The following is a 15,577-nucleotide window of genomic DNA, read 5'->3' on the forward strand; positions in this document are numbered from 1 at the left end:
ACAAAGAAGTTTTGGAAGTTTAGGTCTATGACGAATCGGGGACTCTGAGTGCTCCTCACACAAAGTGGTTCAAAACTGACTTGATCAAACTTTGTGATGCAGCATGAATAGAGTTTGAGACATTCTTAGGCATTCTTGTCCATCCACTTGGCCAAAACAAAAAGGAAACCAATCAATCAAAACAACAAGTGGATGTCCTCGAATGAGTAAATTATGCAACCAACATGCTAACACAATAAAATGGCAATTGAAATATGTGGCAAAGCATGCACAAACAATTCTAGCATCTATCAAGCAATTGGCGATGACTAGGTCATCTATATATGAGCATATTGACTTAGGAGTCAAATGAGAACATTTGATCATAGGTCATACTCATTATTTTAAGCACAAGTGGGGTTACCACTTTTACATAAAGCGTTGTTGTGTTCACACCATTAGAGTTGCTTTAACTCAATTGTTAGAGTAAAGCTCCCCCTAGATGTGAGATCCCCCCTAAGAGGGATGAACTAACCTTGGGTTTTGTCGATGATAACTTCATGTAGGTGTTGAAGATGTGGATGCTCTATGTTGATGTAGATCATTTGGAGCTATCCTGTGGAGTGAGTTGCACTTTCAATACCTACACGGGTTAGTCCCACAATGAACAAACAAGGATATCCATAGACATAGAGTGATGCACACACAAGATGATGTCTATGAAAGCTTTAGGTTACCTTGTCCCTTGTCTTACCAACAAGAGGGTTTGTGACTCCTTGAACTAGTGCAAGATGTGGAAGTTGATTGCACTCGTTCTTGCCGAAATGATAAGAGTGAAGTATGTTGGCGGAGTCACCCTCAAGAACTCTCTAGTTCTTCTTCTTCGGGATCCACACCATCTTGATGGGAATCCTTAGAGTTGTAGTTGTACTTGATGAAGTGGAACTTGATGTAGTCTTGGGAACCCACTTGACCAAGGCCTTAGGAGCTTCTTCAAATGCATCAATTTCCTCTTGAAGCTTGTCCTTGCCTTTTTGCTTGTGGTCTTGTGGTGGAAGATCATCTTGGTCTTGTGTCCCTTTGGAAGAAGTAGGATCATACTTCTCTTGTTGAGGCACAAACTTCGTCTTGGGGTATTGATCTTCTTCCAACTCAACTCCATTGGCATTGAACTTTCGTTCAAAACCAATACCTTCATTCTTTCGGTGTCTTCCTTGCTTGCGTACAATTTCCTCGAATTGCTTACTCCCGGCAAGGCTCTTGTAAACACCTTTCCCTATGATTCCCTTCAATAAGTTGTTTTCTTGCTCAAGTGTAACTTGGCTAAGAGAATCGTTAGTGGAATCAAGAGAACTACTAGAAGAAACAACATTGGATTTAGCATGATTATTGTTACTACTACACAAAGAATCCTTCTTGTTCTTGTTACTAGACTTGACTTGAGGCATGAAAGTGGATAAGAGTAAATGCTTGGCAATGTAAGAAGAACTTTTCTTGCGAAGATCATCATTGATTGTCTTTAAGAACTCATGCTCTTACTCAAGATTGAGCTTTTCAAAACGTAATTTCTCATGAGTCCTTAAAAGTTCTCGATGATCTCCTAAGATAGTTTCATGAGCTAACTTAAGAGTGTTTAGTTTTTTAGTTATAGACTCAATCTTCTCCTTATCATACCTTTGGACCTTTGGCCATGAAGCATCTTCCAATTCCTTCATTTGGTGAATCAAATATGTCATAGGAGTTGGTTGACACAAGTTCTAGACCGGCAACACCTTCATCTTGAGTATATTCGGAGTCGGAGTGATAGCTTCTCTCGGAGTCATTGTCGGAGTCGGAGCCGGATACCCATTCACCAACATGAGCTTGATGTCTTCGTTTTGTGTAGCTCCTTGATGACTTGTCCTTCCTTTCTGAATCCTTGCTTCTCCGAGAGGGTCTTCGGTCATATCAATCATCCCTACTCCTTCTCTCCCTTGATGGTGATTCTTCTCTTCTACTTCTTTTGGGAGAATCTTCTCTTCTCTTGTGGGGAGCCGTACACTCGTTGGAGTAGTGTCCGGGTCTTCCACAATTGTAGCAGTTTTGCTCTCGACTAGAAGATCTTTTGTCATTGTAGGACCATGACTTGGAACTTCTCTCTTTGCTTCTATTCTTGTAGAACTTGTTGAAGTTCTTCACCATTAGGCTCAATTCTTCATTGAAGGTTTGTTTCTCACTTGATGATGTGGGAGCTTCACATGAGGCCTTGTATGCACCACTTGACTTGTTATGGAGCTCCTCCTTATCCTTGAGTGACATCTCATGAGCAACAATTCTTCCAATGACTTCCGTTGGCTTGAGATCTTTGTAATCTGGCATCATTTGGATCAATGTGCATACGGTATCGTATTTTTCATCCAAGGCTCTTAGCATCTTCTTGATGATGAATTTGTCGGTCATCTCTTCACTTCCTAAGCCGGCAATCTCATTTATGATAAGAGCAAGCCTAGAGTACATTTCAGCGACACCTTCACCATCCTTCATTTTGAACTTGTCAAGTTGACTTTGAAGCACATCCAACTTGGATTCATTGACGGAGTAGGTACCTTCATGCATGTCAATCAAAGTATCCCAAATTTCCTTTGCATTCTCAAGACGGCTGATTTTGTTGAATTCTTCGGGGCACAATCCATTGAAGAGGATATCACAAGCTTGAGCATTGTATTGTAGCATCTTCAACTCTTCCGCGGTGGCTTCCCGATTCGGTTCTTTCCCATCAAAGAATTCACCTTGCAAGCCAACACACACAATAGCCCAAACGGCGGGGTTAGGTCCAAGAATATGCATTTCCATCTTATGCTTCCAACTAGCAAAATTAGTACCATCAAAGTAAGGACCTCTATGGTGGTAATTTCCCTCGCTAGACGCCATACTCTCCTAGGTTGTGAAACCAAGGCTATGACCACCAAAAGCTATGGAAATCCAAGCAAATGGAGACCAAAGCTCTGATACCACTTGTAGGATCGAAAGTATGTCTACTTGACCAATTAAAAATCTATCATTTTCCCAAGTTTAGTCTTTGGCAGATTTTAGCTATCTTAGCACAAGTCAAGCAATCTTAACACAATTCAAGCAAGCATGCAAAGAGTCTATGAGCAGCGGAAAGTAAAGCATGCAACTTGCAAGAATGTAAAGGGAAGGGTTTGGAGAATTCAAACGCAATTGGAGACACAGATGTTTTTGTCGTGGTTCCGATAGGTGGTGCTATCGTACATCCACGTTGATGGAGACTTCAACCCACGGAGGGTAACGGTTGCGCGAGTCCACGGAGGGCTCCACCCATGAAGGGTCCACGAAGAAGCAACCTTGTCTATCCCATCATGGCCATCGCCCACGAAGGACTTGCCTCACTAGCGGTAGATCTTCACGAAGTAGGCGATCTCCTTGCCCTTACAAACTCCTTGGTTCAACTCCACAATCTTTGTCGGAGGCTCCCAAGTGACACCTAGCCAATCTAGGAGACACCACTCTCCAAGAAGTAACAAATGGTGTGTGATGATGAACTCCTTACTCTTGTGCTACAAATGATAGTCTCCCCAACACTCAACTCTCTCTCACAGGATATGGATTTAGTGGAAAGAAGATTTGACTGGAAAGCAACTTGGGAAGGCTAGAGATCCAGATTCATATGGTGGGAATGGAATATCTTGGCCTCAACACATGAGTAGGTGGTTCTCTCCCAGAAAATGTGTATTGGAAGTGTAGGTATGTTCTGATGGCTCTCTCCTTGAATGAAGAGTGGGTGGAGGGGTATATATAGCCTCCACACAAAAACTAACCGTTACACACTATTTACCAATCTCGGTGAGACCGAATTGAGAAACTCGGTCGGACCGATTTAGCAAACCTAGTGACCGTTAGGATTTTCAGTGGGACTGAGATGCAACTCGATAGGACCGATATGGTTAGGGTTAGGCCATAACGTAATCTCGGTGTGACCGATTACACAAACTCGGTGGAACCGATTTTGGTACCAAGCTAACCAGAGAGTTGGTCAGGTAAACTCGGTGGGACCGAAATGTTACAAATGGGAAACAGAGAGTTTACATTGCAATCTCGGTGGGATCGATCGCTCATCTCGGTAGGACCGAAACGTTACGAAGGGAAACAGAGAGATTACAACCCCATCTCGGTGTGACCGAGATCCCTATTGGTGAGACCTATTTGCCTAGGGTTTGTGGCAGTGGCTATGACATCTGAACTCGGTGGCGCCGGATAGAAAGAATCGGTGGGGCCGAGTTTGACTTTTGGTTTAGGTCATATGTGGATGTGGGAAGGTAGTTGAGGGTTTTCGAGCATATCACTAAGCACTATGAAGCAAGAACCTCATCAAGCAACACCTCATCCCTCCTTGATAGTATTGGCTTTTCCTATAGACTCAATGTGATCTTGGATCACTAAAATATAAAATGTAGAGTCTTGAGCTTTGAGCTTGAGCCAATCTTTTTGTCCTTAGTATTTTGAGGGGTCCACTTTCCTCATCCATGCCATGCCATTCATTGAGCTTTTCCTGAAATATTAATCTTGGAATAGCATTAGCTCAATGAGCTATATGTTGTTAGGAATTACCAAAACCACCTAGGGATAGTTGCACTTTCAACAGCCGATCGATCCTATCTATGAGGGGGCCTGAGAAATAGTAAAGATACAAATGCAGTGACGTTAGGAGCTCGGAAGTAGAGCAAGGCCGGTTTTGAAGGAAGTTATACCTGAGGGTCGCCGGGATGTCACTAGGTGGGCGGCAAGAGGCCGGATCTGCCCACGCTACGGCAGCGAGAAAGAAGGGGTCGGAGGCCCTCCCTAGCCAGCGGTGCTTGGGAGAGAACGACAAGGCACGTTAATCAGGATGCACCGGCAGTGGGTAAGAGCCATCGCCGAGGACGACCGCGTGAACGTTGCACCTTCTCACCTTTCCCGGCGGAGAGGATCCGACTGGATCTATGACCAGCGGTGAGCAGAGAGAGATAAAGAGAGATAGATAGATAGATAGATAGATAGATAGAGAGAGAGAGAGAGAGAGAGAGAGAGAGAGAGAGTGGCCACCGCTGTCGTGTTTAGATCTGAAGAGGACGAGACAGTGTGAAGAGAGCAACACTAGGAAGAAAACACGGAGGCTCCTGCCAATATAGTGGAGTACTAGTTTTTTTGTCTACTGGAGTCGGCTTGAGCTCATCAATAACTGTCGAGAAGTCTTCATGCACATGCCCCAGAGGCGCAGTTGTCGTCATTTTGATCTGAAGCACCAGATTATAACATATAACACGAAAAAATGCCACATGACAAGGAACCATAATCTCACTTCCCAAAGGAGACAACATGAATCCCGGTGGACAAACTAGACGAGGATCGAAGCTCAAATTAAAGATAAACTCATAGAAAAGGGGTTTATCAATAGATGTCCTAATTAACATAGCCGGCTTGACCTAGATGGCAGCCAAGTAGTCTTCATGCATGTGCCCCCAATGGCCAGCGCCTTGGAGGAACTCAGTTGTCATTGTTTAACCCTCGCAGTGATCCGAAGCACATGACACCTAATATTGTGAGATGACAAGAAACCTTTTTTAGATTCCTCATCAGAACTACAGCCATGTACAACACAGCTTGCACGATATGCAGACGATAGCCAATCCAGGCGTGTCTGCTGGAGTCTGGTCACATGCACGGATGAACTGATCTTCCGTGTCATGCAGGGATCGTCCAGGCACCAACGTGTGTACAACACTTCTCTAGTACTATCGCTCGTCTCTCTCTTCTATTAACTCACGCGACTTGTGGGGCCGGGGAGTGTGCCTATGGTCGGTTCTCAATTGCGGTCCCACATCTGTGTGCAAACACAATATGATGCGTGTTCTATTCGGAGAGCGGCGTGCAAGACCGACCGACCATCTCGGGTGCGACGCGAACGCGAACGGGCGTTTTGTATACTCCGTACAATTGTACCGTCATTTTCTTGACGGCGGGGCTTTTCTCGCGCGGTAGGTGGGGCAATTCCACCTAGTCGGTTCGATAGAGACGCAAGAAGATGAGGGAGTAGGCTGTTGCAAATGTAGGGCTGTGTGATTTGACAGCGAGTTAATGCTGGACAGGTGGGGCCCCGTGATTTGACTTGCCATTGTCATTTTTATTGCGGTGCTACAACCGGCGTGAGTGTCCAGATTCCTGACCACCTCCATGGTATACAGGTGCCTCTCCCAATGCTCCACAATGTAGAGGCTCGCTCTTGCATGATAGCCCACTCCTCCACTTTTCCTTGCCTCTTTCATCCACATATGCAAAAATGCCATGTAAGCGGGCTTATAGCCCACTATTGTACTTGCTCGTACAGGTGATAAGCCTGCCACATAGGCATGAAGTCTGATGTGGCAAGTTATTTAAGAAGAGAGAGACTAGTTTGGTGACCCCGGGAAGAAACGGTGCTAAGCGCGCGTACCTAGGTGAAAAGACAATTTTGAGTCTATAGCTAATTAAATGAAGCAAACTTAGCAACAAAAACTAAGCACCTATGCATTGGGGACTTGAGTTGCTAAGCCATTTAATGCCCTTAGCACCTCATCTAAGCAACATTTCATTGGTAGAGGTCACTCCTTGGCAAATGCAATAAATACTATGAAGAAAGAGATAGAGAGAAGTAAAAAAATACTCTTATAGCCAACCTTATAGCTAACCTTTTTGTATGAGCGACTAAGTGATGACTATGTATGACATGCCAACATCAGATAGCCTAACGCACCGTGTTAAATCTCCAAGGGAGTGACCGCCCGAGCGAGGCGACGGTCGTGGTAGGCGCGACCATGATACAGGCTGCTGGCAGCCCTTGGATCTGAGATCGAACGGTCGCATGCTAAGTTGCTAAAAATTTGCAGAATAACCCTCCAGGATAGGATATTCACCCATAGGTCTAGAATCACACCATGCAACCGTTCGATCTCAGATCCAAGGGCTCTTGGAAGCCCGTATCATGGGAGAATGGAAATATTCGTATCACCTGTAATTTTCTCGACGCTTAACATGACATCGAAAGCCATTTAATTGGGCGTCGAGTAGACATGACATCTAATTTGGACCCCATAGTACTGTGCATGAATCCATTTATCCACCAGGCAAGCCACTACCCTGCCGTTCACATGCCCCACTTAGCATTTTTACAATCGAAAAACCGCTGGCAGTCTGCTCCTACTTGTCCCCGGACGTCCTTTAACATTACGGTAGTTCGCTCCTAGTCATCCCATCCTTTTACATTATGACAGTTCCACTAATCCTGACCCTCCTACCAAATCCATGGCGTCCCAAAGCTCCATGATCAGCGGTGAGTACAAGGTTAGAACCATCACTGGCGATGAGTTCGACGTCATCTACACCTGATCTTCCGCGATGGTGAAAGGATGCCTTGCTCACTTCAGACGCATGTTCGAAAACTCAAATGATGAGTGGTTCGTTGGCCTAGATGTTGAGTACACCACAACCCTGGACAAAGAGAAGAATCTGAAGGAGGAAGAGAAGATGCAGCCCGCCATGATCTAGTTTGCGTGCATGACTTATGCTTGGTCTACCACATATGCCATGCCGATGTTGAGGGCGAGGAATTTAATAACTTCCTCAAGGGCGGCTGTCGGTGTCAAAACCGGCGGATCTCGGGTAGCGGGTCCCGAACTGTGCGTCTAGGCCGGATGGTAACAGGAGGCAGGGAACACGATGTTTTACCCAGGTTTGGGCCCTCTTGATGGAGGTAAAACCCTACGTCCTACTTGATTAATATTGATGATATGAGTAGTACAAGAGTAGATCTACCACGAGATCAAGGAGGCTAAACCCTAGAAGCTAGCCTATGGTATGATTGTTGTATATGTTGTATATCTATCGACTAGCCTGGCCTCGGTTTATATAATGCACTGGAGGCCTAGGATAACAAGAGTCCTAGCCGAATACGCCGGTGGGGAGAAGTCCTTGTCTTGATCGCAAAGTCTTGTGGAATCTTCCTTGTATGCGGTAGCCGTCTGAACTGGCCTATGAGTATACGGCCACGGGGGTCCTCGGCCCAATCTAATAGATCGGGAGATGACATGGTGAGTACCCCCTAGTCCATGACACCGTCAGTAGCCCCCTGAACCGGTCTTCAAGTTAGGGACGCTCCTCGATTCATCCGAACTGTTCTTCATCTTCGGTTGCCGGTCTTGAAAACTGGTTCAACAAATCTTCTTTATCTTTGATCTTGAGGATCGCCGAAATGCATTCGACGAGTTTACACGTTGGGTATCCGAGGAGCCCCTTTAAGTTTCCGGCCTTTATTGCCTTGTTTATTTTTATACCACACCTCGGGTTTGAAGTTGTTCCCGGGAGGCAGGGTCCTCTTGCGTCCGAGCTCCAACGCCGGACTGCATTCAAGGTATCTTTTGCAGCCGAGCACCAACGCCGGACCGCTTCCCAGCTCTAGCGCCGGAATGTATCCGAGCTCCAACGTTGGACTATGTATCCGAGCTCCCATGCCGGACTGTATATCCGAGCTCCAACGCCGAAATATATCCGAGCTCCAACGCCGGACTGTGTCCAGGCTCCAATGCCGGACTATATCCGAGATGTCATATCACCTTGGTTCAAAAAAGTTTAAGGAGTTTAGCCGAGCTTAATGCCGGAAATGCCCTCTATGGAGCCAGCCACTAGCGCCCGAGCTTTATGCGGGACTACTTCCGAGGTGGTGCACCACCCCGACTATGGGCCGATTTTTTGTCAATATTTTTGATTGGTGCAATTTATTCTCTGTCGAGATATATAGCCAGTAGCCCTCAAGGTGTGTATCGGTCTAAAACCCGAGATGCACATGAAGGATGACATAAGGCCGCTGATCCCAGTAGCCGCTGAGACTCAGGTTGATTTGCAAAATCGGCTTGAGGATCAAGTCCTAGCTCGGCAGAATACTTCGGGACACAAAAGCGGCGTGCTCAGTCCTCAAGACTCGGGTTGGGTGCGGCCGACCAACCTGAGGATCAAAATCTCCTCGGAAACTATATTGCACATAAAATTTTCTGCATTGGACAAGCAATGCAGTAGCCCCCGAGACGCTGGTCGGGTGGCAACACCAGATCAGGGGATCGATGTGCCCCTTTAATATTTGTAAATAATAAGCCCGAAGCCCAGTAGCCCCCGAGCCTTAATGCGGGCACGGGTGGCCGGATTAAGGATCAATATCCATAGTAAAATCACAAATTATGTGTAATGACTCCATGTATCCAAGTACTTTACGTCATTAATGCTCGGATCCGTATTGTACAAAACTTTGTTGACCGACCATCGGCTTCCACCTCCTTGGCCAGTAGCCGAGGAGTGTTTGTCCTACTTTATAAAGCCTTTATGAGGGCAAAGATTTATGACAAACAAGGCAATCTGGCCACATGGTTTTATAAACAAAGGTACGCAGAGAGATATGTTATATTACTGTTTAACAGAAGAAATGTATTCCAAAGAAAATAGTCCCGCTATGGGTTCCTTTCTTTGGGTTGTCATGCTAAGCATGATCATGAAACCTCAGCTCGAATGTAAGAGCAAAATATCGAGGATTTAGTTTGGGAGGCCAGTTAATAGCTCCCGGTAGTGTTCGGCGACAGTCGAGGTCAAGCCGTAAACACTTCGGCCAATGTTATGAATGGCCCGTCATAGTCATCGGATCGCTGACCAGTTTACGCTTATATTGACAGTCAGTTTTCGGCTTTCTCCACTAAGGTGCTTAACCATGTGAGCTGGAAGCACAATTGCAGTGGTTCTCCCTTTGCACGCCTAGCCGAACAAAACGGAAAGTAGGAAGCAAGTGCAGGAGCCGGGCAACCCAACTATTGACCGAAGACACAATTCGAAACCGATGCATATATAGCAATATCTGAGAATGTTTTTGCCGAATCACTAAAGGTGTCCGGCGTTGCACTACGAGACTAATGTCGGAAAAGCACAAATAGTTTAAAAGTGCCAAAAAGCTTGGAAAACCAAGAAATGTCAGTAAAAACATGACGTCCGAACAAGATCAAGTGTTCGGTGCCAATCCGAAAATTGGTCTTAGAAAAAAGAAGTGCTTCTGTCGTCCTTTAACATGACACATCCTATCTCAAGACTTCGAGCGGGTCAGCCTACGGCTTCAACCTCCTATCCCGAGGGCGGAGTACTTCTTATTAGGCCAGTTTAGCAAACTAAACTCTAGCGGCTTTGAGAGAGAAATTAGGCTCCCCGGCTAGTGACCGCACACTCGCGTCGAAAAAAGGAGTGATAAATAATAATAATAGAATTTTGCAACGACTAAGAAGAAGAACACTTATTATAAAACGGCTGAAATAAACTTAAGAGCCCCCAAGTGACTTGGGTAGAAGAATGATTGCATGTATCGAAGTACTTATATCATATCTATGTTCAACCGAACTTTAAACGCGTCTTAACTGACCGTCGGCTTCTCCCTCTTCGGTTAAGGACCGAAAAGTGTTATGTACTCCATCGGTCGAGAATATCGACAGTGTTTCCAATAACCAGGCAATCAGGCCATAAGGCTGTAACAGACAAAGCACGCTCAGGGAACTTATGCTATATTACTGCGAAGAGTAAGAAGCATCTTCGAAGAAAATAGTACCCCTACCGATACCTTTCTTCGGTGCTCATTGTTATTATGAGACTTGTGCAATAGATTTTTTGTACTCATGAGTTCCGTTGTGTGCCGACCATCATTGAATAACTATAAGAGCACTAGCTTTCGGCTACACCCAGTCTGAGGTCCGGCTCGGGTGACCCGATTGTGACAATCGCAGAGGTGCTCCCTTTACTCCCTAGCCGAACAATCGGGAACGTAGGGGTAAACACAGGAGCGAGGCAACCCAGCTTGCAAATCGCTTAAGTCAATGTGGTGCATATTGTGGCGTAATACACGAACAAGGAACGAAGCCGTACAAGTATAATCATATGCAACAGGAAAAGCTTCATAAAGGAAGCCCCCAAGTAAAAGGGGTATTTGAATTTATGCGTCAAAAACAAAGTTTGGACAAGGAAAATTTTTAGAAGCAACTTTTTTCCAAAAAGTATAATGCTTGGTCGAACCGAACGCAAGTTAGAAATTAAAGCTTTGAGCATGAAAGCGACTTAGCTGGTTAATGTGTTTGGTATTGATGACGTGGTCCGAGCTTGATGCGGGGCAAGGTTCCATCCCTCAAGCCTGTCCCGAGGTGGCGGAGCGGAGAGCTTGACACGCCGAAGTGGTGACATAGCACGATCAATGCAGACCGGCAGAGTGACGCCGAAGTCCCCGGATCATTTTCCTGTGCATAAAAAATAGTGCAAACCAGAGATAATAGTAATAATGATAATTAAAAAAGAATCGTTGCATAATAAATAATTTATGCAAAGTGAGTAATAAAAGAAATATGGCCTAGCGCCGAAGTCAAGTCGATGCAGGGCGTCGGCGTGATGCGGTAAAGGCGTGGCAAAGCCTGAATTCGCAGGTCGGTCCGAGCTCCGAGTGCGGCATTCGCCGGACTATGTACGGAAACTGACCGAACCACCATGCGACTGTCGTTAATGCAGCCACCATTTGATAGACCTGTGTACATATGACGGACAAACCAGAGTAATAATTCCTTGGGAAAAACGAACCCAAACAAGCAAAAAATACTGGGATTAATAGCACCTGGTTTATTTGTTGTAGCAATCCGAAGGAAGGTGATTCCTAAAATTGGGACCCGCTCCGCACACCCATTGCCTGATGGGCGATAAAACGACGGCATGGCAATGCTGGTAAAGGTTGACTCGCCGAGGCAAAGCCCTCGGCCCAGCTAACGTGACAGAGCTGGTCGGCTAGTGACGCCAAAGTGTCTGGAGTAGGTTGATGAAGAGATGGCGAAGCCCCCGGTCTAGCCGAGATGTCGAAGCCTCGATGTCAGCCGATGAGTCGAAGTAGGTCGGCGTGATGGACACCAGCTTGAAGAAGCAATAGTGCGGCCCTATCGATGCAGGTCGTGACGTGGTCGATGCCGGCTTGATGAAGCGACCGTGCGGCGATGCCGGTATGCCCGCTCTGTGTAATCCCTGGGGCGGCGATGTTGGTGCTGATTTATCCTTCGCGATGCCGGGCTCTTGTTAGGCTTGCCGAGATGATGATCCGAAGAATTTGAGCTCGGCTCAACAAAGTGACGCCATGTCTAGAGCAGGTCGGCGGACGTGGAGTAATATTGCCGGACTGGTTTGACACCAGCATGATGTTGAAGATCATGTTCAAAAGATCTTACAGTTAGTGGGATGTGTTCGGGAACAACACACAATACCCCATACAAAACTCCCTTCAAAAGGGATGTCCGAAATCCTGTTCATAAAAAAGATGAACTCGGGTCGGATTCGTTTTCGCGCAGAAAACAGATCCGAAAAGTGATGCACTAATCGGAAGGTTCCTGGAGTTTGGACGGTCGGATCGAGACGAAATTTTGAGAGGTGGTAGATATAGGAATTCCGCAGCCGATCAACGGTTGGATCTTCCAAAGGACGTCCGAGCTAGAAGCTGGACACCACGCCCTAAACTCATCCAAATTCCCGTCCAGATTTGACAGGGCTCTGGTATATCATGGATTGCCAGAGATTCCTCCATCGGAACTCGACAAAATTTTCCAGGGTTGTTGTAGACTCTATTCCGCACAATTCCATCAAAGAGATCGTCAAAGCGATACTCGAGGAGGTGGTGGTGGCAATGTTGACGTTGAGCCCCCGAGCTCCATAGATGATTCCTCCGTGATCTTGATAGAGATCGGAGTTGATGTTTGATGAAGGCCCTCGTCCGGACATGGTAATCCGAACACGGGGCGCAATTCTTGGTCGAACCAAGGTGACCAGTTGAGCTGGTGACGAAGATGCCGAAGTCGTAGTTGATCTGCAGGCGAGCCATCGATCCTTTTGTCGATCACACAGCGGAACTCTCAATGAAAGCACCAATGTCGATGTCAAAACCGGTGAATCTCGGGTAGCGGGTCCCGAACTGTGCGTCTAGGCCAGATGGTAACAGGAGGCAGGGAACATGATGTTTTACCCAGGTTCGGGCCCTCTTGATGGAGGTAAAACCCTACGTCCTGCTTGATTAATATTGATGATATGGGTAGTACAAGAGTAGATCTACCACGAGATCAAGGAGGCTAAACCCTAGAAGCTAGCCTATGGTATGATTGTTGTATATGTTGTATATCTATCGACTAGCCTAGCCTCGGTTTATATAATGCACCGGAGGCCTAGGATAACAAGAGTCCTAGCCGAATATGCCGGTGGGGAGAAGTCCTTGTCTTGATCGCCAAGTCTTGTGGAATCTTCCTTGTATGCGGTAGCCGTCTGAACTGGCCCATGAGTATACGGCCACGGGGGTCCTCGGCCCAATCTAATAGATCGGGAGACGACATGGTGAGTACCCCCTAGTCCAGGACACCGTCAGCGGCCTAGTCAAATTCATTACTGTAGACTTTACAAACGACAGAATAGTCCTGGGTCGGATAGGCCTCGTTGTAGGCAACCCCTTCGACCTCCAGAAGAAAGGGTTGGTGCCTTCCCGTGATCAACCTTCAATGCTGACCTTGGCAGGAGCCATGGTTCATCCATCATACGGTAAACTGCAGAAACCTCCGCCCAAGTTTCATTGTGCATGGCAGTGGAATGTACTAGATGTTGACCACATCCACTATGTTGCAATGGATGGCTACCTTTGTTTCAATATCTACAAGGGTTGGATGAAGAGCAAGAGCCAAGTGTGCGGTTCAAGCAAAGAAGTATCGGCCAAGAGGAAGAGGGACAAGGACGAAGCCGAGGACGTGGATGAGGAGTCCAAGTAAGGTGGTAGTGTCGTTGCTCATGGTGGTTGAGGGAGTCCTGGATTAAGGGGTCCTCAGGCGTCCGGCCTGTGTGACATGGACCAGACTGTTGGGCCATGAAGATACAAGATAGAAGACTTCCTCCCGTGTTCGGATGGGACTCTCCTTTGCATGGATGGCAAGCATGGCGTCTGGATGTATTATTTCCTTTCTCTGTAACCAACTTTGTGTAACCCTAGTCCCCTCCGGTGTCTATATAAACCGGAGGGTTTAGTCCGTAGACACAAGGACAATCACAATCATACAGACTAGACTTGTAGGGTTTAGCCACAACGATCTCGTGGTAGATCAACTCTTGTAATCATCATACTCATCAAGATCAATCAAGCAGGACGTAGGGTATTACCTCCATCAAGAGGGCCCGAACCTGGGTAAAACATCGTGTCCCCTGTCTCCTGTTACCATTGACCTTAGACGCACAGTTCGGGACCCCCTACCCGAGATCCGCCGGTTTTGACACCGACATTGGTGCTTTCATTGAGAGTTCCACTATGTCACTGCCAGAAGGTTTGATGGCTCCATCAATCATCTACAGTGATGCTACCCTGGGGAGGTTTTTCTCCCCGGCCAGATCTTCGTATTTGGCGGCTTCACACTACGGGCCAACTCGCTTGGCCATCTAGAGCAGATCGACAGCTATGCCCTAGGTCACCAGATTAGTTTTGGAGACCTGCATTATGTCACTGATATCCGAGGAGACTTGATCTTCCAAGGATTCATGACCCCAACCTCCGCTCTGGCCTTAGATCCAGAGCGCGTCGCTAGGTCCAAAGACGGGATTTCTAAGCCCGTCGGACTATCTGCGGCTACTAAGCCCAGTACGGGAGAGTCGGAGGAAGCAGTGTCGCTGGCAACCATCATAAAGCCGGACTCTTCTCCGGACACTGGCTCTGAGCCCTCGAAGTCAGCATCGTGTGAGCTCGGCCATGGAGTCCCCTTCCCGCTGTACTCCATGAATTCTTTTCTCCCAGGACAAGCCTCACCTTTAAGCGAGGCTCTGGACTTGATGTGATCCCTCGTTATTACAGAGGAGCAATGTCCAAACTACGCCCAGCCCGGACTAGGGGCTGAGAGCAGGGAATTTTACGTCCCACCCACCACCCACTTCATCGCCACAGTTGAGGACTTAATTGACATGCTCGATTACGGCTCTGAAGACATCGACCATATGGATGACGATGCCGGAGAAGAGCAGGCCCAAAAACTGCAGTTTACCGGATGCTGGACGACCACCTCTTCGTATGACGTGTACATGGTGGATACACCCAAAGAGGGTGACGGCGATAATGAGAAAAATCCATTCCAAGATAAACCTCCTGAGATACAGCCAAAGCGCCGACATCAGTGGCTCCGCTCTAAATCACATCGTGGAAAAGATAGTGATACCGGCACGAGAGACAACAACACTCTGGACGAGGCCGAAGACCGAGAAAACCTCGTCGAGCCAACCTCCCAACAGGACGATCGGGAAGATGGGCAAGTTAGCATCGATGAACAGGCCACAAACGAAGACTCAGAGGACAGTAACTATCTTCCACTCCCCGAGGATGAGGTGAGCCTCGGCGACGAAGACTTTATCGTGCCTGAGGAACCTCTAGAGCAGGAGCGCTTTAAGCGCCGGCTAATAGCCACTGCGAGGAGCCTGAAAAATAAACAACACCAGCTTCAAGCTGATCAAGATCTACTCAACGACAGGT

The sequence above is a fragment of the Triticum aestivum genome, chromosome 4A (assembly GCF_018294505.1).
Source record: "Triticum aestivum cultivar Chinese Spring chromosome 4A, IWGSC CS RefSeq v2.1, whole genome shotgun sequence".
NCBI lineage: Eukaryota > Viridiplantae > Streptophyta > Magnoliopsida > Poales > Poaceae > Triticum > Triticum aestivum.